Raw genomic sequence first — 27,299 nt, forward strand, 5'->3', positions numbered from 1 at the left:
GCACGTCTAGCACAACTCCCCAGTGATGCTAATTCATTGCCTACGAATACTTGTTGAATGATGTAACTGTGTACACGAGCAAGCACTCAAATATACTGTAAGCTTGGGCACAGCATAGCAATGCAGCATCTTTATGGTTTGCCTCATTAGAGAATTATTCTTACGGTTTAAAAGTACATTTTCAAGCACTATCATGGTCTGTGATGGTTCAATTATTATTCGGAAATATGAGCTATAAGCCGCTACTTTTTTCCCGGGCTTTGAACCTTGCGGCTTATACAATGATGCGGCTAATTTATGAATTTTTCCCGCATTTTCGTTAGACCAATTAAATTGCCGAACGGGTTAAAGTGAATCAACTTCCGCGCGCGCTCAAACTTCCCATCATTCTGATTGCGTTAGTCATTTTGTCACCCTCATCATGACAAAGACACGGAGAAATGCATATGGTGCAGCTTTCAAGTTAAAGGCGATCGATCTGGCTGTTGGAAAAGGAAATAGAGCTGCTGCACGGGAGCTTGGCCTTAATGAGTCGATGATAAGACGTTGGAAACAGCAGCGTGAGGAACTGACTCAGTGCAAAAAGACAACGAAAGGTTTCAGAGGGAATAAAAGCAGATGGCCCGAACTAGAAAATGAGCTCGAAGACTGGGTCAACACACAGAGAGCAGACGGCCGAGGTGTTTCAACTGTGCAGATCCGACTGAAAGCAAAAACAATCGCCACCGCAATGAAGTTTGAGGATTTTAGAGGTGGACCATCGTGGTGTCTCAGATTTATGAGACGTAAAGGGCTGTCAATTAGGGTACGGACGAGTCTGTCAGCAGCTCCCTCCCGACTACGAGGAAAAAATTTCCAACTTCCACAAATTCACTGATGCAAAGATAGCGGAGCATTCCATCGGCCCGCAGGACATCATAAATATGGATGAGGTTCCTCTGACGTTTGACCTGCCTCTCACTCGGACTGTCAGCAGGAAAGGTGAATCATCAGTCAGGCTGAAAACAACTGGGCATGAAAAAACGCACTTCACCTGTGTTCTGGGCTGCACGGCATCGGGAGGAAAGCTTCCACCGATGGTGATTCTTAAACGCACGACGATGCCAAAAGAAAAATTCCCGAGAGATATTGTTGTGAAAGTCAACAAGAAAGGATGGATGACAGGAAGCCTAATGCACGAATGGCATACGCAGTGTTACGGCAAGCGCACCGGCGGATTCTTTCACAGGAACAAGGCATTGCTTGTTTTGGACAGCATGAGGGCCCACATAACAGATTCTGTGAAAGAAGCCATCAAGAGGACAAACTCCATTCCAGCTGTGATTCCTGGGGGCACAACAAAGTATTTGCAGCCACTCGACATCAGTGTCAATCGTGCATTTAAGGTGGCGCCTCAGTGGGAGGCTTGGATGACAAGTGGGGAGAAATCCTTCACTAAAACGGGCCGCATGCGAAGAGCAACTTATGCTCAAGTCTGCCAGTGGGTCCTGAAAGCTTGGAGCATTGTCAAAAAATCCACCATCATCAACGGGTTTAAAAAGGCCGGACTGCTGCGTGATCAAGAGGGCAGCATGAGCGCAGCGGGGAGTTTGCCTCCGGAGGAAAGTGACGAGAGCGACAATGAAAACGATCCAACATCGGATGAAACAATTCTGAGGCTATTCAACTCCAACACCGAAGGAGATGACTTCAGTTGTTTCAGTGAGCAGGAGGAGGAGGAGGAGGAAGATAGTGACCAATGACTTTCTTGGTAGGCTACTGTTTTATTTTTTTATTTTTGCTACAAGCCGTGTTTCCTTAAAGCCTCTTTATTTTTGTTACAAGCAGTGTTTCCTTAAAGCCTGTGGAACGTTCATTTGTTTCAATGTATCGGTAGGCACCTGCGGCTTATAGACACGTGCGGCTTATTTACGTTCTAAACAACTATTTTTTTAAAATTCGGTCGGTGCGGCTTATATTCAGGTGCACTCAATAGTCCGGAAATTACGGTAATACAAATAATATAATAGATAACATTTCTTTGTACAGCAAAAATAGTACATTTTTTCTCAAATACTATTTCCATCTCTCTCCATTTCCCCCTCCATCTCTTTCTGTGCCCCCCTCCACACTTGTAGACAAAGTCTGAGTTGTTTTTTTCTTCCTCTCTTCACCCCCTCTCCCCATTACCTCATCATCATCCATCTGGGAGGCAGGATTAGCACTACATGGGACATTAGGCCCATTACCTAATCTTGACAGGCCACCGGTCCCGGCCCACGGACTCTCCCCTTGCTCTCACACCGTGCTCCGGTTTGAGCTTGACACAAATTACAAGGGAGCGCTGGGGGCCATATCCGTCTTTGACTGGGTCTTACAATGCTAAATTATGTTGGGGTCATTTTTCTCTTCTTGTCTAAACTACCCAACTTGCCCTGCCAGATATGGAGTGTTAATTATAATTTTTCTGTAGGCCTGTATTAACCTTAAGTTTAGGTTTTTTCCTTATGCATGTACAAAAAAGTCATCGAAACATTACATTACAGTCATTTAGCTGACGCTTTTGTCCAAAGCGACTTACAATAAGGTTTTAAGACTCGAAGATCAAAGTTCACCTCAAATGCCACTTCACAGGCGCTCCATGGTGACATCATCTGATATCGTATGCATGTGGCGCTGCAGCTCTCCAGCCAAATCATTTCAAACCTTTCAGCAAGAGACTAAACATTGTGAGGAGGAATAGGATCAGACATCTGCTCAGCAAACAGCTCTAACTTTACTCATCAAGGTTATTTAGAACCTGATTCCACCACATTATTCGCCATGCACTCAAGAAGTAAAATCCCTCAAAGGGTCAGAGGTTCGAACGGGGACCTCTCAAAAGAAGGCACGCAGTCTGCCGCTCCTCAGAAGCTGCGGAGGAAAGACTGTCAGCAAGACAGCAGCCAGAACACATTTTGTCGGGACTCTCAGGGAGACCGGGAGTTACACGACCCCAACACCTGTCACCGAGGGGTGGAGCTGCAGCTGGAGAGGGAGAAAACCAAGACTCTCCAAGAAGAACTGGAGCGAGCCAGAGCTGACGTCCTCACAGTGACGCAGCGGGCCCACGACCTTCAGCTTCAGCTCGACAGGGAGATCGAGTCTTCCGCAAAGAGAGAGTCAGAAAAAGACAAGATCTTGCTGCAAAAGCTGATGGACGAGCAGGACGCCGAGCCCCAGGAGGAGTGGGAGGACAAACTCCATGAACAGCAGGGGCGAACCCACGGCTCGCGGCCTGCTGTCGTGCAGCTCGTGGCTGTTATGCTGGTGTTGACCTTTTTCATTGGCTTCTGTGTTCTTTTTACACCACCCTAATGTGTGTGTTTTGCCCCATTACTCCGGCAGAGCAGCTCTTGGTCTGTCACCCCCCCGTGCTCGGGCACCAATGAGAAATATAGTCTCTTTATGCTTAGCTTTGGTCAGTGATACGGTAATATTGTATCCCAGCATATTTGAAAATAACATGAACATGAAAATTCTTTACAGTCATTAGAAAACAATGTGCAACGTGCGAACATATTCATAATAATAGTGTTTGTCCAGTACCAGTGTCTATGTGGTCAAATGTGTTATCAAAGTGATGACTGCATTTTTATAAAAATGTAATCTGTCAAATCAAAAAAGAAATAAATAAAGACTTAAATTGATCATAATTGCTCTTTACGTGTCAGCCTTTCCTCAGAAGGGAGTATTAGATAAAAAGATGGTGAGCGCAAGGGAGTTGGTGTTTGCACTGTACTCGCACTTGAGTTTTGTCTTTGTTGTTAATGTTCATGTTTCCTAGAACATTAACATGTTTTCTATTCAGATTGTGATGTTGATCAGAGAATAAATCAGGGACAGCTCAAAATGCTTCACAAGAACCGACATGCAGTGAGTGTCACATACAAAATAGGTGATAAAAATGTTAATGTAACATTCATCATGGTTTGATTGGTACCGTATCATTTCATAAAACAATACTACAGTAGTGCTGAAAAAACTTGCAGAGGTCAGCTCTGCGACTTTACACCAAACAGATACTTAGTAAGACCTGACAAATGCATGCAGTTAGATAAGTGATCATTGCACCAAGGCAGCACAGTGTTGCAGTGGTCAAAACTGTCAGCTCACAGCAAGAAGGTTCTTGGTTCGAATTTTTGTGGGGAGTTCGCAGGTTCTCCCTGTGACTGCATTGCGGCCCGATAAATGATAAAACCGTATAAAGGATGGATGGATCATTGCACTGTGCATTTGTTCCTCCAACCACTCTCCTCTTAAGATTTCAAAGCAGATAAGGCACCAGTGGCACATTACAACACCTAAAGTACCCTATCATGAAATGTAAGATGCAAAAGTTGGTCTCAAACTCCATGAGAGTTAGCTGCATTGCGTTATAGTAAATGAATGCACAGTTTTATCCATTCATTATGCTTTTGCTCTTGTGTTTTTGGTGTGTGTTCAACACACAAGTGTTTCAAAGGTTAAAAGGCAAAAGGCACTAGTGCATTGTTAAATGCTCACCTTTTAAACTCATTTATTTCAAGTCACAACTTCAGTTATGTGGATTCCAGATGGAAATTTTACAAGATACATGCTAATTTCACCCCTTACCAAACTTTACTGTCCAATAACCCTGAAGACATCCAGTGACCCCTCTGCCGGACACAGCGTTCAAACCACTTAAATGCTTCCCAAAGACATACTGTACTACTGTACTGCGATCAGCCCGAATGATCGCTGCACATACTGTACAGTACAGCGATCATTCAGAGTGATGCCAGGCCAGTGACAAAGCAAATGCATCGGGTTATTAGATGAAGATGACGATGAATGGTTGCGTCAAGACATCCTACGTTCAGACCGTGGCTGAGGTTAAGAGAAAGAAGTGCACAGACGTCACAGTGAATCTTGAGTCAATTTGAGTGACACTCAGGAAAAAGCATGTCATATGAAAAGAATCTAACCACCCCTGCGCACTCCCAGCTCAACTAAAAACTCATTTTAAAGTGCAAACAAAAGTGTTGGATCAAATAGTTTGGCATCCTGAAATGCCTCTGTATAATAAAAAAAATATTTTTGTCACAGTAAGTACTGACAAGTACCTTGATCAGAATAGCCGTAATAATTAACTGATGGTGTGTTTCTGCAGCGCATTAGGATGTTTGTGTTTGTATGTATTATATAGTGTGTGTGGCTGTACAGTATTTCGTATGTTCGGGGCCCGGATGTCACTCTTTGACAGTGTAGCCTGTATCCAGCAGGGATTTAGTGGTTTTGATCCACGGTGTGAGTGACCGTGGGGGAAGGCAGACAGGATAGAGGGTGTAACCCGCCTCAAACCCCCCATGCTAATCTACTCATGGAGTTATCTCCTGCTAAAGGAGCTTACAGAGCCACTGTCTCCCCCGGGGGGCACCCCAGATGTACAGTAGATTCCACACATAAACACACACACACACACACACACATACACACACACACACACACACACACAAACACTGATGGTACTCCTTGTAAATATAAGTTGTGGTGTCATTTACTTGCAACTTGACAAAACTTTTTGTGTAGGACAAAAACTACCACAATGCCTAAAAAAAGAGAGCAGACAGCATGTTTATTTCTCGGAAGAAGATCTGATCTAATTTCCTGTCCCTGACTAGGACAAACAGAGCAAGGAGTGCCAAGGGAAATCCACAGAAGTTCGGCTTATCCGCCTGTAAATGTATTATCTCATGCAGATGTTGTAAAAAGATTTCAGACTGTAACTCTGCCTATTCGCAACCCACATCCCCCCCTCCTCTCCCCTGTGTTGGATGTTTAATACATTGTGGTCTTGCGGACAGATGATCCCTAAATAAATGTACTGTCCTACTTCACATGCTGCGATGGTGGTAATGCAATAAGCCTGTGTAAGTCGAGGGCACACCGACTGAGCACTGATCCCAATTCAACTCGTCCAGTATGTTAACGGGGGGTTGCTGAAGATCATAGACCCTGGCAGTGGCTTTTAATAAATCTAAACATAAGAATTTTCAGACACTGACACTTTCAAAATAACTTTTGGGAATCTTCAAACCCCATCTTTCCGTTAGTAGAACAATTCAGCCCTTTTGGGAAATGCACAAACTCACTTTCTTGCCTATAGTGTTGGATGAGTCAGGTCCAAAGGTATTTGGACAGTCTCACAATTGTTTTAGTTTTGCCTCTGTACACTGGCACAACGGATTTAAAGGTGAAGATGTGATTGAAGTGTAGACCTTCAGGTTTAATTCAAGGGGTTTAAAGCTGCTGTCGGTAGGATTGAGAGAAGTGTGGACATAGTCTCAGAATTCAAAATCCAACGACTCCTGCTCCCTCCCCCTCCGCTGCACTTCGGTTCCTCCTCCACAGCTCCTCCCAGCCCTCCGTGCCCATGCACGCTACCATGGCAACCGAAGCCAGGCAAGGTACGTAACATGACTAACAAGGACTACTGTCCACATTGATAAGACTGTAACACGCTTTTAGGTTTCCGTTGCCTCACGTTATTACCTGTGACTTTTTGGGAAAACTATATCTTCAGTGTCTTTGAACATGGGCGACCGTAAATCAGTTTATATTAGCTTGTTTACGTACCTAGCGTTAGCTCGCACGTTAGCTAGCGCGTTAGCTACTACAGAGTGTTACATGGTAGACTGCTTTATCTTCACATACATCATTTGTTGCTTTGCAGGACGACTGACGCTTTTATCTATATTTTATAACATTAATAGAGCTTCGAGACTGGTACCCTGGACTCCGATGAGGGAGTGAACACGGCTGCTTCGACGAGCAGTCGAGCGAGGAGAAGAGGGAGTCGCCTACGGGGTGCACCGGGCAGCGACCGTGGGAGACGGGGCAGAGGTCGGCGTGTGGCCCGACACCCGAGGACCTGGGAGCCGAAGACACAGATGAACTTCATGTGATGAGCCAGTTGGTCCCTGCAGCGTGAACTGGTTTCATCCCAAGAGGGTTCAGCTTCAGACTGTGCTATACTGTAGTTAAATGCTGTGCAATGTATTTTTTTTATTTCATTTATTTATTTCAACGTTATATTTCAATATTTATGCAACCTCAGTATTTGCTTTGCAATAAAGTGTATTTTGAAAGTGATTGGTTGCAATGGGAAGATTACTTAATTTTTTTTATCAATATACTTTTTGAATCAATTCAAGGCATTACAAATATATTAATTTGGGGTAATCAGATTCACTGGCTCAGTTACCGATGCAGTATATCAAAGAAAAGGATAACAAATTTATCAAAGTACACAGATGTAATATTGTCAACCTTTATTTTGTACATGAATAAAATACAGTAGGTGTGTTGAATATTCCTTCCTCAGCTGTCCCCCCCAGCAAAGTCAGCATCTGTGGAGTAAAGCAACAAGAAACTATGATCCAGGAAAAAATATTCCTCATCACAAATTGATCTCGCATTTGCAAATTCAGTGAACGTGACACAGCTGGGAATAGCGACACATACTTAGCATTTAGCATAGCACGGGATGCTACGTTGGTGATAAAATAGTGAAGCTAACTAAACAGTATGATGGGGGAGCATTTGGCCGCAAGAGCACAGACAACGACACACGTCTGGAAAACTCTCAAAAAAGATTAGGCCGCTTGGACACAAACATATTTTCAGCTATTATGCTACAAACACCGCTAACCATTAGCCGTAGCACTGTGGGCCTAGCAACTAGCAGCCTGATCACAACAGAACAGTAGCACACGGTCACAGAGTGCGACAATAACATGGAAAATAAAAGATGAATGAAACAGAGAATATTACCGGTCAAGCAGAACGCATCGTTTGTGAACCCTGTCGGTGTCGTCGCTTCTGTGGAGCCGCTCCGACGTTTACATCTGCTCGATCTGCTTCCTACTTTTTAGCTCGTTTCTTGCTCGCGGTCTTTGTCGTATATGCAGTTTCTGGCAAAGGAGCCGGGCAGTTTTTTCGCTGCTTGGCGTTTCTCTGTCGCGGTGTTTCCAAACTAACGCCGCTTCTGCTGCGAGCTCCTCGTTGCGAAGACGTGAGCTCGGTCGTGGCCCAGCGAGTGAGGCTGTGCACAGGTTCTGCAGCGCTGCGCAGCTCGTACCCGCATGATTGACAGAGCGGAGACACGCCCACTGGCTGTGATTGGAGATTTTTTCTCGGGCGCGGTGGATTCTGGCAAATGGCATTAAAGGCGGTAGAGGGTCCTGAGTGACCCAGAGTCTGTCACAGACGATCTGTCTCACATATTACTACCAGCATATAGTGAGAGTTTCAGCAAATATGAAAAAAAGGTATTTTTTCAAATCCTACCGACAGCAGCTTTAACCTTTTAATAATTGCAGCCGTTTTTACTAAAGCATGACCGATATGGATTTTTGGGGGCAAATACTGATATTATGGATTAATGAAGTTTCCGTTACCGATATATTGTCCCAATTTACACGTGAACTTCTGGAAAGCCACTCTTTGAAGGCAAACCAAACTCCTGAACATAACAGCAGAGCCTGACCGATAGGGATTTTTAAGTGCCGATGCTTATACCGATATTAGGGTGTAAAATATTTCCAATTCAGATATATGGGTCAATAAATATGTTATGCAGAGGTGTTGATTTTAGCCTCGACGACATATGAGAGCGTGAGGAGATGAGAGCACGCGGGATGATTTTAGATCCAACATGAGCTCCTCACGGGTGTTTTCTAACTGTTTTTTCGCTGAGTCCTCACTCCCACTCTTTGTGAGGTGAGAGCCAGTGAGTGAGTGAGTGAGTGAGTGAGTGAGTGAGTGAGTGAGTGAGTGAGTGAGTGAGTGTGTGTGTGTGTGTGTGTGTGGGAGAGAGAGAACAAACGAGGCGGGATGACACTCTTACATAATGTCTGCTGCTGCTGCATGACACATTTGGTCACGCTCCGAATATCTACTCCTCAGTCCACCACCAAGAGTTGTGTGTGTGTGTGTGTGTGACAGAGAGAGATGATGCTGAGACGGTGGTCCGCAGTCCTGCACATGGGTGTGTGCTTGTGTGTGTGTTTGTGTGTGGGGGGGAGGGGTTGTCATTGATGGCACTGCTGTCGCTTCTAATTATGTCTCTCTCAAATCAATGCAAAAGGAGGCAGAAGCCAAAGTGACATTCCTCCACTCTGATTAATCGTTTCTCCCTTGTTGCCGGACTCTCCTTTATTTTCTTGCTTGGTTGCCATGGGTGCCACCTGGCATATTGGAGGTGAAATTGTTGCGATTAACTGGACGCCAAACGCAAGCTCGCACTGTTGGACAGTGTGAGGAAAAACTGGATTTGTTTTACTCGTAAAAAAGGGTTTTGACTTAACGCACAAACATGATCCAATGCTTAAGCGGGAAAATATGTCACATGTTGACAGGCTTATACTGTTAGATAGTTAAAAAATTGGATCACCTGCAGATGTCAGATTAGATTAGGAAATATTCCGTGGAACGAAATGATTTAGAGGTGTCTCACACACACACACACACACACACACACACACACACGCACACACACACAGGCACACATCTCTGTAGGTCAGTGTCAGGTGTCAGTGAGCGCGGTCACGAACGCACCGGGAGCCTTCAGACAGAGGACGAACAATCACCCGTAAGAAATTGCTTCATCAGTTTGCACTTCATCTGCAATTGTGGACAGCCAATCAAATACATGTGGTTCTTACAGTGATGCGGGTTATTGATAGAAAGGGTGAAACTACACAGAGAATATAAACTTTCATCACCTTCAAATGTATTTATACAATCTGTGACTGAATATAAGACCATGCCGGTCGTTCAGTGAATTCCCTCTGCAATAGCATTAGGCTGAAACTTTGAACCCGTGCAGTGACCTTGACGATGATGGATTTAAAAAATATATATCAATCAATAGGGCAGGTCCTTATCCCCAACCAACTGACCAAGATTAAGCCAATTTGGTCTAAAACTGCCCGAGTTATTGCTGCGATAGACAAACACTACCAATTCCGCTACAGCGTCTCACGGGTGTAATTATTGTATTGACCTCCAATTCTCATTTACTTCTGATATTTAATATATTGTCTGTAACGTCCATGTGACTCCTAACAGTATACTGGACAAGATATAATATTTTCCTCGGGTGTGTTTGTTTCACCACCATCTATATCCAGCGCCGCTCACAATCTGCTACAGTATTTCTTTAATTTCGTCTTAAATTCGGGATCTGAACAGTCGGCACTCTACCACACTGGGCCTGAAGATGAGGGAGGGCCTTTTGAGTCGTTTCCCCTCAAACAGCTGAATCACTGTTGTCAGACAGTTTTTTTCCGCCCACCTAATAAAGCCAGTCTCCAGTTTGACTCACCGGTATAGAGTCTCGGATACAAGCAGCCTTTTCTGTTGCCCTTGATAAAGGGCAACAGAAAAGGCTGGTAAATTGAAGAAAGGGGAGAGCGTAAACGAATGCATTGGTACACTCGGGGATTCATATCCAAACAGTCGCATAACCACACTTCAACTCCCGTCTGCACTCGCTGCGCACACATCAGATAGCATATCAAACATTAGTGTGTATGTCGGCCGGCAACATCTGTTTGCTGCAGTCCTTTTGCAGTCTTCAGGGCCCGGGTTGCAGCCCTCACCCTCGCCCCGTCTGATCTGCACACCACGTTTGTTGAAAACACATTTGTGTGTGCATGAAGAGTAGCACGGTAATTTCTAGAGAGAAGACTCCAGCCTTAATTTGTGGATGTAAATCGCATGTCCTTTGAGTGGCAAGATGAAGTTTACCCCTGCAACCTATTGTCGAAGATATTTTAACGAGGGAAGAGGGGGGGGCGTGTTTGTAATTGTGACTTTCAATGTTTACCCTATTAAAACTGAACGCCGCGCTAAATCAAATGTTCCCTCGAATAATAAAGCTTGGGACTGATGAAGTGGGCACTGCTGAATTAAGCAGGCAGTAATTGAGGTGGTGGTGGTGGTGGGCCTGAGCTCACAGTGGAAACAGTACGGTGCACTACAGGCCATCAAGATTAATGGCATCTCTTGTTGATTCATTCCAGGTCAAAGAATAATATGAGCAATGCTCTATGTACACACACACACAAAATAAAATCTGCCATTCTGTATCTCTTTTCATTTCTCTTTCTCATGCTCTCCTTTCAACTGCCTCTTTCTATTTCTGTCCATCTCTTCCCAGCTCCCCCTCTCCCTTTCCTTTCTGTTCTCAGGATGATTGAGGTGTAGAGGTAACCGGGTCTGAAAAACATAAATGGATCCTTGAATTCTTTATGGCGACAACATTCCCCTCTGACTTTCACATGAAATCTGGCGGATTCCAAAACCTTTTTTTTATTTTATTCCCCAAATGCCTAAATGAACATCATGACTGTTGGGCATCCCAAGTGGTTTCATTGCCCGTTACGGCAATATGCATTCGCAGTCAAAGTAATTTGAAATTAGCTGAAGTTTGCCGTGTGTGTACATTGAGAAACATAACATAAACACATGTCCAGTGTGTATGAGGCGCGATCTTTGGCACAATCTGTCCCGCCGGATAATTCCATTTGTCTCGTCGGGGAAAAATGAGTATGTTCGAACCAGCTATAGACGTGGGCGAATCGATCAGCTGGACTGAAAGATGGAAGCATACCTCTGTCGAGTGTGCAATTCAATTTCGAGTACAATTCTATTGAAATCATGAGGCATTTCCAAATTCCTCCACTGCTGGACCAAAAAAAAAAGGGTGTTGTCTGAGGAGAGACATACTGTATCCCTCCCGGCCCCTCAGCCATTTTGTTGTTTCGGGATCGCGCCGGGACAATCATGGCTTACTGACCCTTATCCGTTTCCATGGGGACAGAAAAGCCATTTCAGCCATTACTGAGATTAGAGTCTTATCTGCTTTTGTTCTATTTTGGAATGGCTGATGCAGACTATCAGGGAGCCCGCTGCCGCTGCTCCGTCAGCTATTATCACCAGCAACGATATATCTACCTGTGATATCAGCCGCGTGTACCACTGCTGTTAAACCTCCAGAGCTGCTCGGTATGAAATTACTCCGCAGGCTCAATCGTGGGCAATTATTACTGAAATGAAATACCCGGAAATCATGCAACAGGGTGTACAGTTAAGTGCAAACACCGAATTTAGTAATTTCTGCATTTCAATTTGTAATTTTTCATGTGCAGAGACGAGACTAGTATCACATTTTGGTAGAGAGTGTGTGTGAATATACATCACTGCTGGAAGCGCCACTGCAAATCCTTTACCGACCCAATTTTCCACATCAGTATGTTTGTTGAATTACAATCCTCCGGTGCATATGTCCTGCTAATTCTTCAAGCCTCTACCAATAGAATATAAAGTCTGGACTGTAGGGTCCCTCAGTAGTGGTGTTCACCGTCACGATGCAAAGATGACTCACCGCTTGTCTCCCCCGTCCGCAGACTGGAGAGAAAAAAAAGGACAAACTAAAAATGTAGAGAAAAAAAAAAGGCAACTGTCACGCACAAATACAAAGGGAATACCGCGACTGGAATAAGCTTTAGTGCCGGGGGGGAATTGTGTTTTCCTTTTCACAGCATGAATCATGCTCTTCAAGATCCGTCGGTCATTTCAGACTGATGACTTGTACAATGCTCCCGTATGTATTTCACACAGCTCACTCAACAGCGGTGACGAGATTCGAACTCCGCTTGGTCGTTCTCTGCGGAGGTTCCCGTGCTTCCACACATTTATTTTCTCCCCGGTGTCTAAAGACGTGGGTGGAACTGGCACTTGCCCGCGCAGTAGGTGTGAATGTGTGTTCGCCCTGTGGTAGACTGTGACAGTCGGCGGTGTGTATTAGCCTTTTTGAATGGGGTGACAAAGACAGAGCACAAAGATGTCTGTTTCACTGACTATACTGTTTTAGAAACGGACAGGGCCCATGTTGAAATTTGCTAGACATAGTCTACGGCCTATTTTCTGTGTTAAATTGTTCTTCTACTGCCACTGAACTGCTCATATAACATCCCGAACAGAATATAACACATTTTCAACTGTGTACCTGTATCAGTCAAATAATAAAACATGACTTGTATTTCAATCCAGCATTCAAATAAAAAAGGGCAGGTGTGAAGTGAATCTTAATACAAGCTTTTTGAGATAGAAGTGAGGGCTTTAAAATTCAAATAGTCCTGTGCATGATTTTAATGTGTATGATAGAAGGAGATCCGAGCGAAAGGAAAGTTGGACCGAAGTGTCGAGGATGAATATTACTGCATTCATTTGAATGCTGTTTCTATCTGTTCCGATTGCATTATCAGCACGCACTATAGAGCAAACCTGACACTTCTGCGGAGGCCACTTAATGTGACATACGGCTAGTAAGTTCATGCACCGTCATTTGGAAATGTATGAATTGTCTTGTAGATGGGCTTTGTAGTGGGGCTGCCCTCATTTCCTTGGCCGTCCGCTCAATAAAGCAGCTCCTAATGACCTCCTCTTCACTCCAGCTCCTCTCTTCTTCCCTTTTGCTTTGTGGACTGAGCTCTCACAACCCCCCCCCCCCCCCCCCCCCCCCCCCCCCAGGCGACCCGGGGGGAGAGAGAGTCTGCGTGCTCCGTGTGATGATCAGCGAGTGTTAGAGAGATCCTGACAGCCAATCATCCATCTTCCAGTGGCGTCCTGCTTGGCTTCACATTTCAGGAGGGTTCCATTTCTTATATTCCTGCCCGAGAGCTGTTTCATGTTTGGTATGGACTGGTAGTTTTTCTTTGCCTTGACATGTCGGGCAAAAGTGACTCTGATAGATCTGCACTGTGTTTATTAGGGTGGGGGTGGGGGTGTCTGCAGAACTTTGTTTCCATCCATCCGCACACGCTCAAGTGGACAAAAAAATGTTCGCGCCCGCTTCCAAAAATCAGCATAGATTAGTTACAGAAGAAGCCTTTTCCTCGCACTTTTCCCCCCTCTGTCTCCTTCACCAGCCCCAGTGTAAGGAGGAAAAGTTTCCCATTAAAAGTGTTCCCAGAGCCGGGGCTCTGTGAGTGTGGCGAAAATACATTAGGGGAGTTAATGTGATTTTGGCTGAGCAGATTAGAAATGTCTTTCATGGTCACATTCCAATATTAGTCCGGCGCTAAGCCCCAATATGTGTTTCTTTTGTGCTTAACCTCATAATGTCAAGAGACCCATAGTCACTTCTGGCATGGATATTTTCTGCAGCTGCCTGCAGAGTTAGTTGTCCCGCTCATCTAAAGCCTCGTGGAAAAGGAAGGGTTAGGCGACTAACACGCGTGTGTGTATGATGTATTAACATGTGGCGCGGAGGAGCACGAGTGTGAAAATGGACATACGATAGATATGTCACGCCAAGACTGCTTGGAAAGGACGCAAGAATTGCTCTCCGCTCGCACACTGCTCGAGCACGCACGGGGAAAAGACCACAAAAAGGCGTGGCGTCGTCAGACAGACCTGGCGCGCGCACAAACAAACGGACTAGGAGTCGTCGATGGCCCTCGCTGATGATTCGTCCTAACAGTCTGAAAAAGTCCCGGCTGTCAGCAGAAGCCAAATCCTTGCGAGCAAACACGAGCGCCGACTGATCCACATTCAATTTAAACGACCTCCACCCTGCAGCCGAGTCTCACTGGAGGGGGGAATTCGAAAGCCTCAATCACCCCGCACTCTCTCTGTCCCTGACTCAATCCAAGAGGGATTAAGCAACAGAATCAATTAGAAGCTGCGGCTAAGAAGCCCAAGTCGACTGCTATCTCTTCCTCCCTCTGGCTTATTTCCTCTCTCTCTCTCTCTTCGCTGTGTGCAGCCCAAAAAACAAAAGGTGCTTGAAGTGCATTATGTATGGCAGGAGTGGTCACTGGCTCGTAATTATAATTATTAACGGTCGGATAATTGGAGCCACTTTCCCCCTATATAATAGCCCTCTTTTCACATGGAGTACATGTGACTCAGAACCAGAGGTGTACTCAATTCTATAAAAAAATTACATTTAAATACTACAGATAGAGACTCCGCAGAGGCTGTTCAAAACTCTCCTCGTGTTTGATTCTCTCTCTACCCGTTTTCCCCTCTGTGAGTCTTTCTCTTTCTCCACTTAATCTTGTGTGTGTATGCAGAGCCCGTTCGCGCCTCTCCTCATACCTTTCTCCCCCCCCCGCTCACCGCATCACTCTGGCCCTGGGAAGAATACATAAGTTCTGAGGGGAAACAAGTGTGCTCCGGCGGCAGGATGAGAGGATCGGGGCTGTTGCCGAAGTGAATCATCCGTGTCCCCCCCCCTCCCGCCTCTCACACCGTCTCTCTCTCTCCCCGTCCGTCTCCTCCTCATCCAGGAGAATCAAAGGAGATCAGCTCCCTTACAGCCCTGTCTTAGAGGGGTTTGAATCTGAGAGGAAGAGGAGCGAGCGGGCTGAGACGCATACTCATCTGGTGCGAGTAACTCGGAGGGCAACTCAGAGAACACTGGATGAATTTAATGGAAATATTTTTAAGCTTTTTTAAAACAATTTAAATGTATTTATTTTTTTTTCATTAGAAGCCTAATCTTGTGGAAGTTATTTGGTGTATGTTGCTTCCTGTGTATATCTATCTGCCTGTCTGTCTGCCAGGATGTCTGGATAATTCTATGACATAAAGAGAAAATTAAATTGTCCCAAACCTTAACATACACCCTTTTTCTTTTGGAAAAAATCTTCTTAATCCACACCGACAATACAGTATATTATATAACACCTCTTTCCAGCTGTTCTTTGAAGTCATATGATGTTTATTCAGGGTGAAACACTCAAACCCAATACTACACTTTTTTTGGTTGCTGGACTGTTCCATCAAACTAAAAATATTCTACATGTCTAGACCCCCCCCCTCCATAAATAAATTCAGGTTCCCATATTCTACGTATCTTTGACATCTCCAGTCGAAATTTTTCTTTGGTTTTGAACAAAGTTTGGCTGCACAGTTGGTGTCTGTATTGACTGACTTTCTTGTAGTGGGCACCAGGGTGTTAGCAGTCAAAGGGTTTCTTTTTAAATATCTGTCCTGGTGCACATGAGACAGATTGCTGAAAAAAACCCGAATAAAAACATGACTGAAATACCTGCTTGAAGAGTCTACAGTCACACTAACACTTCTAGGAGCTCAATGCTATCTTCAGCATACTCACGATGACAATGCAAACGTACTGATGTTAAATAGGGTTATTGTTGACCATGTAGACGATGAATGTCTTTAGAAAATGTTGAGGCAATCCATCAAGTGCGTGAGGAAATGTTCAGGGGATCGCCGTTGTCACTGGGATTTCATTGCAATCTGTCCAAAGTAGTGAACTCAAAACTATGCCACTAATTTGACAAATAATTTTTTCATTGTGCCACATGCTGTATGTCAGAATGGAGGTCTGCCTATTTTTATTTATTTATTCTTAATTTCTAATCTCCTCTTTCTGCTCTTCCACAATCCTAAATCTTGTTGAAAATGTTGAGTCATGATGAATTGTGTAATTAATTATATAATTAATAATAATTTTAAAAAAGAGCAATCTCAATCGCTGCAAATATGTTTTGCGAGTCTCACAGCTTCCATGGAATACTGTGTGGAATGAGTCAGATATGTAAAAATGATTTGGCTTTGACAGTGTGTGTGTGATACTCATATGGTACACACACACACGGGCTAACGCTGGCAGTCTGCCTGTCTGCTGCTGGTCCGTCTGCCCGTGCCTGCATCGCCTCCGTATTTGTTTGTATGCTTATTCCGCTCTGCGTTGCATCTGTCCGTCCATCTGTCTGAAAGAGTAATCAATAGTCTCTTCATTAGACAAATGGAAGGAGATGGGAGGAAGCCGCACCAGGAAGCCAATCAGATAGCGTAAGTGGGAGGGAAGGACATTTCAGATCCAAATCAGCTACAATGAATCACAAGGACACAGCTGATTCATAGGGCAGGTCTTGATTTAGGGCCGGATAGGCGTGGACAACAGCGGACCGGTTGCACCGAACGGCAACCTCAGTTTGAGGATGAATCGTGCTTGACATTTGCTAATGCCCACAAAACGTAATGGGTTATACGTTTTAATGCGTGTGGGGCCACGCACGTGTACTTGTGCTCAGGATCAGTAGTTTTTGAACTTTCCTAACACATTTAAAGCGCGACTATATGCAACTGTGGAAAGAAGCAACAACGCATCGTCCTCTTAGAAATAAAACACCGGAATCGGAAGAAATGAAACGCAAGTTCACCTCCTTCCTCAGCTTCAGACGCTCTCTTTCCACTGACCGTTCATTGCACATGTATCAAGCTAACTGGCGGCTGGGCTGTAGCTTCATATTTTCTGTGGTATGACTCTCCTCAGTTAACTCTCAGCATAGATGCAAATTACTGTGTATTTAAAAAAAGTTTGAAGTTGCCAGTGTATGGGAAATATATACAAATGGCCAATTCATACTGACATCTATACGGAGAGAGTAAGAAATCAGAAATTTAGGTTTTTTAAACTCATGCATAGGAGCCTATTCCTTTTTGCGGGATATGGATATGAGTTACATCTTCTGAGCTCCCCTCTGTCTTTGTGTACTCTTCATTTCGATGCAGAGAGGTCAGCCAGTAGTACGGATCGCAGCACGTGCAATACCAACGGAGGTGAGCCCGAACCCCCCCCGTCGAGGGAATTCATACACGGAATATGAAAAATGTCTGCCCCGCAGACACCACCGCCCAGTCCCGCTGCGGCCTCTGCGGCTTACTGGAGCGCTTCATCCTGAACTGCTCCATTTTCAAAGTCCCTGCCTGCTTCCATATTCATAACTGCTCCGGTATGAATGTCCACAACTCCATTTCGCCCCGTCCACAAATCACCTGCTTAGACCCAGAATGCTCACCCCGGTCCCCGGTGCGTTGATTGATCAGTCCCCTATCTCCCTGCGGCAGCTGTATTTCAACTCTGAAAGCAAACATTAGTGGCCTGAACATTACCCTTCTCCCTTATATTCTATCTCTTTCCCTCTCCGTACAGTAATGTCTCTCCCTAGCCTTCTCTCTCTATCGCATCCAGGAATCATCCGTCAACCCATTGAGGGAATAATAGGAGCTCTCTCTAGGGAATATGAAGGAACTGAGACAGAAAGAGGGTGGTGCTGGTGTAACTGGCATTCATACCTTAGTTTGGGACCGGAAGTGATGGGACGTCTCTCTCTACACGTCCAATAAACCTGAGAGTCATTCCAGGGACACAAGGTGTCCCCTCTTCTCTGATACACATCGGCTTCATCATCCAAAAGGGGGGCAACTTCAAAGAAATATGCCTGTCCACTTGTTTTTTTTATTTCTTCGGCTGGCAACAAAACTATGTTCCAATGCCTATCTTGAAAAAAAACCAACAAATTGTCTCCTTTCTTGAAAGCGTACAGTATGGCAGAGTTCGTGCTGGTAAATTAAGAGACGTCCTCATGATTTATGTGCCGTGTGATTCTTCAGCACAACTGCGTCAAGAACAAAAGAATAAGAAAAAAAATGACTTCAGCATTGTATTGTGCGTTGCTTTGATAAGCAGACGCTCCCTCTCTCTCTGCAAATAAAATGTGTCATCTTTTTTTTCTTTTTTTTTCCCGGAAATTCTCTGAGCTTTCATCAGTCTGTTTGTCCCTCCGCTCCGGCTTTTGTCTCACCCTCTCTACCTCTGAAGTAGTTCTGCGGGGCAGAGGGCTCTGCCATATCTTTCTGTGCCTGTCTTTGTCTCTGCTTTTCTTCCCTTGTCAGTCTTTTTTATTCGATAACCGGAGCCTGGCCTTTGTCTCTGTTCCCACACACAGAAAGATTGAATAAGCAAGATGAACCATCTTGTCTTCCTCCATGTGTGTCTGTAAGGAGACGGACGGAGGAGTCGTATCTGTGTTGTTCACATATGCCACACCCTCGAACCTCTGGCCAATACTGATACATGTCACATATAGTGAAGTTTTAGAAATCTATTTCTCATGACAGGTTAATCATTTTGGAATGATACATTCTCTTACAATATCCTGTACATTAAAGTCCAAGGTTATGTGGACACTAACATGTAAATTATCGCGTATCAAATGTCATTGCCCTTTACCTATAACGGCAGTATCCGTTGATATGCATGGCTTTGGGTCCGCAGATCTGCAGTGCATCTGGCCCACATTAATTATTTGTGCGAGGCAACTGTACGCCAAACTCTACGTGCTTGTCTGCGTGTGTGATACCTCATCATGCAACCATCTGGCCAAAGTCTGAAACACCTAGGTATCGCACAATCGGCCCTGCCAGGTGTCAGCATGTCCCGGTGCCCAGGTGGTGGGGGGTGTCTTGCCAAAAACCTTTGCCTATCTCGATCTGTGGCGTCAGACGCTCAAAGCAATATTTCACCATTTAAAATATTTTCTGATCCATTAAACCTCAATGTGACTTAATGATAGGGTTGACCTGTGACATCAGCGGGATATAGTTAATATGCTCACATGTGCAAAACTGGATACAACCTGCTATATCACTTATAACATACTTGATTTCAAGGCTGAGCATATTATATACTGTATATTGTGATCTTAAAGTGTAGGTGAATACATTTATATAGTCTTCCATTTAATTAATACAATTAAATTGATTTTAGTTTAATCTCTTGTTCTGCAACAGTGGCTTTGGAAGTTGATTTTCTTGGCATCAATAACGTACTACAATAAGTGTCACAGAGAGATTTGAAGACAGCTGATACTAGTGTACAAGCTAGGATCACTGCGGCACAGGGCTTCATGTCATAACGCTCTTGGTCTTCTGGATACCCCGAGCCATCTTCAATTTGAGCAGTGCTGCTGAAATCCATGGGGGAGATAATAAAAATATCAGTCGTCCACCGTGTGGTCTCTGAGAGTCTCTGTCAGGAAACAATGGTTTCCTGTCAGTGGGCAAGCAGGGAAATAATTCTTATGCTCCAGATCAATTTCACTTCCCTGACAAAAACATCACTAATTGTGTGCTACACAATTTTTTGTTCCACAGATTTTTACAACAGCTTTGTATTGGTGAATCATACTCCATTGTCTAATTTTGTTTAATTTTTGTTCTACCATTCGTACAGACTTTGGTTTATTAGATGGAACATGGCACAGAAGGCTCTGCTGGGATTTGCTCTGAAGTTAATGGGGTTGTGTGTGCTTACACAGATGGGGAACAGAGATGCTAAGAAAATGTGACAGAGGAAAAGAAACATACAAAGTGAGAACAACCCATGGAGCCTATAGTGGGTGGACTGTGACATAATAGCTGCAATTCACAGTTTCCTTAGGGATCATCCGTGCTTCAAAAGAATACTGTTCCAAAAATGCTATGAATAAAGTCAAGTGACAATGAAGAGCTTTTAAATAAAAGCGCTCACCAAAGAGGACAAGCTCTGTATTAGGTGGTCTCCGAGTGGCATATTTTAAACATGCGCTCTCCTGAGAGTGACGGAGCTCATCTCACCGCGAGGCTGGTGATTGATGCAGTGTTACGGCAGCGACACCGCTCTGGCCGATTGTCTATTCAAGCTCCGAGGTATGTGGTTAAAAAAACATGCAGGTACCCTGCAGTGCAGTGAATGTGCTCTCCGTCTATTTGCCCCCCCCCACCCCATCAGATGCATGTAGGTGTTAGGACTACGGTCCATGTGTCACGATAACCAAACCTGACAGGTGCTTCTCCTCATTATTCAAATAGATTCTCACCGGTGTGAGAGGAAGGGGCTTCACGTGTCGTGCTGCTTATACAGTATGAAGCCTCATATCCTGTGCATGCATAGTTCCCCCCACCCTGGGCATTGATGGTTACATTACGTTGACATTTACATTGAAATATCACCCTCTTATCATCAGTGAACCATCACATTTTTCCCCATGAGCCGGACCTATTGATCTAAATATCACATCCATCCTGCTTAGTGCCAATGCTGCGGACCTCACACGCAACGGCTCCCGAACAACGGGAGATAAATGAATGAGCATTAGGGAGGTTAGCTGGCCCTGTTTGAGGACCCGACCTGGCCAAATTGGACTCTAATAGATGTCCTTCACAGCATAATCACTTTGACCTGCTCGCGGCCAGACAGGCAGGCGTTGGAGCAGCTGGGAATTTAGGGTAAAAAGAAGTACAATCAGGATCAATCAGCATCCCGCTGTGTACGTGTGCACTTTTGTGTGTGTGTGAGAGAGAGAGAGAGAGAGAGAGAGAAATACACGTGACCTTCAGTGTGGAGGTGGTAAACCATCATACAGCATTATTAGGACCCTCATGGATTATTGATAACGCCATAGCAGGTGGCGCGCGCTGGCTGTGGGTACGTTAAAATGTATTGTCTTGACTTACAGTAAGCAAAAGTCTACACACGCACGCATTAATCTGATAATGTTAATAAGCCATGAATGTGTTTGTCAGGATTTGGGGGGAAATGTTTTTTTTTGCTTTCTGGCCAAAACTAAGATGAGAAGATCGATACAACCCTCATATCTGTTTTTGCAAACGTGAAGCTACAGCCAAAATGTGCATGTAGTTAAGTGTGCCAAATGTAAAACAAGGGATGCAAATGGAAGGATATCAAGTGTTCATCACTTAGCTTCAGAAGTGCTCGGACGCAGGCTTTGTTACCCCGACAGACCCGGACTTGCTGTTCCCTCCTAGTTACAGTATTTCTGTATAGCTAATGTAATAAGGATTCGTTTTCTGAAGCAGCAACATCCTCATAAGCAAACAAACTATACCATTCACATCATTGTACACTCTGCATGGGCCCATCAACATTAGCTCACGGTGACAGCATGATAGATGTTTTTGGATTCACAAAGCCACATTTGATAAACTCCACTTAGCATCTACAATATTACCTATCTCATTTGACTTAATGGCTGCTCTCTCATGTACCACAGATTTTCTTGGAACAGAAAAAAACAACAACCCCAAAACAATCTGCAACTTGTCTCTTTCAGCAGAGCACCTGAAAAAAAAAGACCGGCAGCTTCTCCCGTACCGTATTTTGTCTGCCACCGTTTCATGCTTATTCTTCCACACGCTTTTATTTTTTATAGCTTTTTGTAACGACCTGGTCTGCCTCACTCCAAGATATACACGGGAGGCGCACGCTTACATTTTACGTCTCCGAGAAATACGATAGTCTGTAAATGAAGCGCCGCCTCTATTAAAGGAGTGATAACACAATGCAAACAATCAGAGGAGATAATGAATATTTGCAGTGAGCATATACTGAGCACACCCACACACACACACACACACACACACACACATTTGAACAATGGTGGCTGAGGTGTCATATGTCTGTGGTTTGTAAGCCTTGTTCAAACTGCAGGCTAATAGTTTAGTAGCTCAGCTGCTGTGTGTGTAGTAAGTGGAGGCTCAGCACACTCCTTTGTACAGGAGCGCAGTTCGTACCATGCAGAGAGGAGTCAGCTGAGGATCAGACTCCACTCCAAATCTCCCACCATCGGGGCAGATAGTTGAGCCACGAGGCCGCTGCTATTCGAAAGAGCGCTCGACAGTTAAAGCCCCGGAGGTGTGACTGCTGTGTGCTCGTGTGTGTTTGTCTCCCCCCCTCCTTTTTTTTTGTGTGAAACTAGATATGAGCAGAGTTAAGAACATTCGCAAAAAGCCCCTTTCTGCTTGGTTACTATATCTACACCTGTCAGGCTGTCTGCTAAGCAGCGGCTAATTTACCACTTGAAATCTTTAGTAATTTTGGACGACTACTACTACTACTAAGACTTGTCTACCTTTGCTTATGAAAACTCTCGGCCACAGAAATATTGTTACCGTGACAATCCGGTAAGCCAGTTAGCGATACTCGCTTTGCAGCTTACAATAAAAATTTAAAAAAGCAAACATAGAGTTTAATCCATACCTTCCAATGTTGCCCTTGTATTTTCCAAAGAAGGCCAAAAGGAAAAGGAAAACGCCCCCACACACCACTGGTTGACAGGCATGCGTGCTTGGTTACCATTAATGAAGGTCAATTGTAAAAAATAATAATCTGAGAGGAAGAAGCCATTGAGTAATAAAAGAAAAATACTGTATGTAAAATCTAACACACGAGAAGACCCAGCTGGATTTCTGGGCCCACTCACATCATTGTAGCGTTCAACACATCTGCCGCTCTACACCGGCCGCACGTGTCATCCACGATTAACACATTTTCTCCATCGTAGCATATATAATACATTGTAAGATATCATAACGACTGTTGTGGTAGCTGGAAGATCACTTGGTGATTACAGAACAAGTAGCTGCGTTTGTTAACGAAGTCAACCAGAGGCTTGTGTTGAATTCAGTTTGAAGACATTATCAAAGGGTCATAATTCATTTATTATGCCTTTTAGTACAGAGGAAAGGAGGGCAGCAAACCTTGTGTGAGAAACCCAGGGCGCTCCAGGCGTTATTGTCTTTGATTTTAGTGATACATTTGTGCAAGAACTTCTTTTGATTGTCATTACGTATGGGTTTATCTTTGTGTTGTGAAGGTTTAGCGCACTGGGTTTATGGGCTCACGAATGTTTGTGTGTATGTCCTGTAACATGTCTTGATTTTCCCTTTTGTTTTTTCATCCCTCTGGAGGTAGAACTTTCTGTCCTACTCTCTCTTTGCTCTGTCTTTCTCTGCTGCTGCTGCTGCTGCTCATCAAAGAGGGCTCTCATCACCGTTCCGTTTTAATTAGCCCGTAAGACCTAGTTAACGTGTCACTGGATTAGCTCTAATATTGAACTCGCGGATGGTCCAGGTGATGCGCTTGGCAGTCTGAAATAGTCAGCCTGAAACACTTAATGTGTGAAGCATATTTAAAACCCAAGGAAAAAAAACAGTGTTTCATGCCGTCACCGTTGTGTTTAATATATATATAAAAAAAATGATAAGATGTGATCACTCTTCTGCCGACAATAAAAAAAGAAATCCCGATTAAATTTTAGTTTCTTCGTGGGAGTAACAGGATTCAGTTCGAGGTTCAGTAGTCAGCTATAATTACAATAGACATTATACTTTACTTGTATTCATAACCCTATCATTATCATTCATATTTCTTCTTGAAAGTGTGTACCTTTTTCTTTTTACCATACTGGATTAGTTTGGTAGTGGCATTAATGGCGGAATTTAATAAAGTTTATAAATCTGCTAGATAATAGTGAGAATAGTGTCTGTAACCATTATGTCTTTGGCTACAAAATAGATACTTTTGAGCAAACTGATTTCAACAAGTTGTACCGAGGAGACATCATTCCTGAGAACCACGAGTCCAGTTATCTTTTCATTTTCCTTCACTTTATCCAGGTCAGGGGTTGCAGTGGGCAACAAGGCAGCACTCAGCACAGCAGCCCAGATGTTGCATTAACCTCGCGGCCCTGTTCAAGTAACAAATGGCCTCAATTCTGCAGCAGATGCAGGAGATTGTTTTATTTTCGTCTTATTAGACCTTAGTGCCTCATTTAGCAGGGTTCATCATGCAGTTGTAATTCACGTCCTCCAGCGGTGGGTGGATATCTCTGGATTTTCACTGTCTTGGCTCGGGAACCTGCATCTGTATTAGATTTACATTGTTTTAGTTGCGAGTTTAGGCTGGATCCTGTTTTCTCATGTTTTTCAAATACCAGTGGATCAAGGCAAAGCACATGCATGCTTTTACTGAGTATGGATGATGTGACCTGTTCTTATGGACAACTATGGTGGTGCTCTGCATAGGATTCAATCTAAATTCATAATATGAAGACGATGATGAGAGTCCAAGTTGACCTGCCATCAGTTAAAATATCTGAAGATGCATTTGGCAGTAAAAGACCTTTCGGAAATTCTTTTCATAAAGACACTTTGTATTTCTTTACAATTATGTCTTTCAAAATGAGCGAATGTGTGAACTAAGTGACTATACTATGTATATCTATACTACTTTATTTATTGTGCTGTAACACCTCGAGAAATCTCAGTATCTCTGTGGTCTGGCCAACTTCTGTTATTCTTCACAGAACAATAGGAGGTCATTGATGCTTTTCTTCTCATCTCCCTGCAGTCCCGCCTCAGTCAAAAAGTCACTCTCATGCCTCGAGCTATTTCTCAATGCGTCAGCTAGGATTGGAACCTGTGCCAAAAGAAGGGAGTTCATGAATCGGATGCATCATGCTGCCATTGGTTGCGAGAACTTATCACGTTTAAACCCCGTCTGATGTCCAGATATGGTGTAGGAATGTCCTCGTGGGTCACTGCAAATCAGAGAACAGGTCTAGACCCTCAGGCAGGACCTCACAGACGGAACCTCTAGTCTAGACCCACTTCTCAAGGTCCTTGATCTCCCCTCCTTGACTCTCCATGTGGAATATAGATATGCAAAATTAGTATAATGTTGAGCATAGATTTTACTCTGATGCTGTTGTTTTCAAATCATGCCAATTTCCAACCTTTTCATACTGTCAAGTGTGCGCTTGTGTGAGACAAATCTATTTATGTTTTGTTGTCACTTTAATCTCCTCGTCATGCATCTTATTAGGTTCTTCTTGTTTTTTTTCTCTTCCCGTATCACTTTGTATGTACCCTGTTTTTAGATTTCATTTTCATGTAACAAGGACAATCATTATCAGTAGCAGTAGAAGGCTGCCTCGAGAAAAAGCAAGAGGGATAAAGATAATGCAGTCTTATAGTCAGTGGTGAAAAAAAGTAAAAGTGAAAAAGGAGACTTTTCCCTTTAGTAAAATTTTAATGATCAATTCAAACATGCACAGTGACAAAGTAAGTAATTAGCAAACATAGGCGCTGGATCACAAGGTGCATTGGCCACATTAAGGTGCCATACATATTGCATTACAAAAATATACAGTACATAATATACTGCATGTTAAAGCCTGCACCATCATTACTATTATTACTAGCTGTAGCAGTATGTAGTTGGTAGCATTAGTAACAGTAATGTAAAAAGGAACTACAGTATGTTTGCCTTGAGCAAACTAACATTGACCTGTGTTCCGTTACACGACGCACATGAATTAAACAGGACTATTATAAGAAATGCATTCGCACGATTTCCAAGTGCTGGGTTATTTTACGTATGGAAAGAGCCCGTCGCTGCAGTTTTCCCCTTCTCCACTCTGCATAATCCTCCTGCCCCCCCCCCCCTAGCCTGACAGGAGTTCAGAACCTTGGACAGCTCCCTGGCATTGGGACTGCTGGGTCGTGCGGAATTCCAGGGTGCTGTCCAGGGTGCTGTGCCCTGGACCAAAGAGGAATTTACCCCCCCCCCCCCCCAAGCCAGGGGCGCTGCCCAAGCATGCTCAGTGCTGAAATATGAATAACAAGTCCCATCTTTAATTGTCTTGACTGTCTGTTAAACGTCATGTACAAGACTATCCATCAATAAGGAATGAACCCAAAAGATTTTCATTATTGGTATTTGGTCCTGGGGGAGGGGTGTTATTTCCCCCCCCCCCCCCCCCCCGTGAAGGAGGCGGTCCGAGCGTCAGGGTGCGGGAGGACTCGGCGGGCCCCCATCGTCAGTTGCGCCGAGTGAGCCGAGCAGAGGGAAGGAGGACCGGCCGCCTGCTCTCTCTCTCTCTCTCTCTCTCTCTCTCTCTCTCTCTCCCCCCTCACTTATAACCACAGGAGCCCTCCTCATCACCAGCATCAGCATCTCACCGCCGCAGGGCAGGCTGCGAACTGAGAAACACAACGCCTTTTTCTTTTTCTGCATTTGGATTGTTATAATTTGCAAGCGCCCACTTATCAAGAACAAGGCTTCACCCGCCCGGAACGTCTGCAGGGAGAACGGTAGGAGAAGAGGTTTCAAACCGGGCTTCTCGTGTGTCTGTTTTTTGCTTTTGCTTTACCACGCTGCACTAAAAAAAAAAGGTATTTATGTTGGAGGTTCCTTAAGAATTTGTCTTGTGTGTGCGTTTACGCGAAATCGGCGGAGTTTGGGGCTGTGGTGGAGGATCAGAGCGCACGGAGGATGGTCCGGAAGGACGGGGACTTTTAAAGCACTTAACCGCTGTTTAACCGCCGATCTGCGGGGAAACCCCAACACAAGTAAAAACCCTCAAGAGACCACGTCTAGCTCGTTCAAACCGAATCGGTCGGCTGCTGTATTCATGTCCAATGAGTGATGCGCGCCGAGACGGAAAGTTTCCGCGCGCCGCGCAGCGGCACCACGGTCCTGTAGTAGAGGCCGAACTCACAGAGCTGCTCACGATTAATAAATCATGTTCTCCCCAACTATAATCCCAACTTGCGATCATATTTCGCTTGGCATTTATGTATTTATT

General features: G+C 44.3%; 1 protein-coding gene across 2 annotated transcripts in view; it reads left to right on the top strand.

The window, feature by feature from the left end:
* LOC118290297 (neurexin-3b) overlaps positions 1-27,299 on the top strand; it is a 345,685-nt gene that overhangs the window by 61,650 nt on the left and 256,736 nt on the right. Inside the window, exon 1 of one of the 2 annotated variants that reach the window (XM_047328639.1) lies at positions 26,586-26,805. The exons of the other annotated variant lie outside the window; for it this stretch is intronic. The gene's annotated coding sequence lies outside the window, so the exon portion shown is untranslated. Of the gene's footprint in view, positions 1-26,585; positions 26,806-27,299 lie in introns of those variants that run through there. 2 annotated transcript variants of the gene reach the window in all.

Source organism: Scophthalmus maximus, chromosome 18 (assembly GCF_022379125.1).
Source record: "Scophthalmus maximus strain ysfricsl-2021 chromosome 18, ASM2237912v1, whole genome shotgun sequence".
Classification (NCBI taxonomy): domain Eukaryota; kingdom Metazoa; phylum Chordata; class Actinopteri; order Pleuronectiformes; family Scophthalmidae; genus Scophthalmus; species Scophthalmus maximus.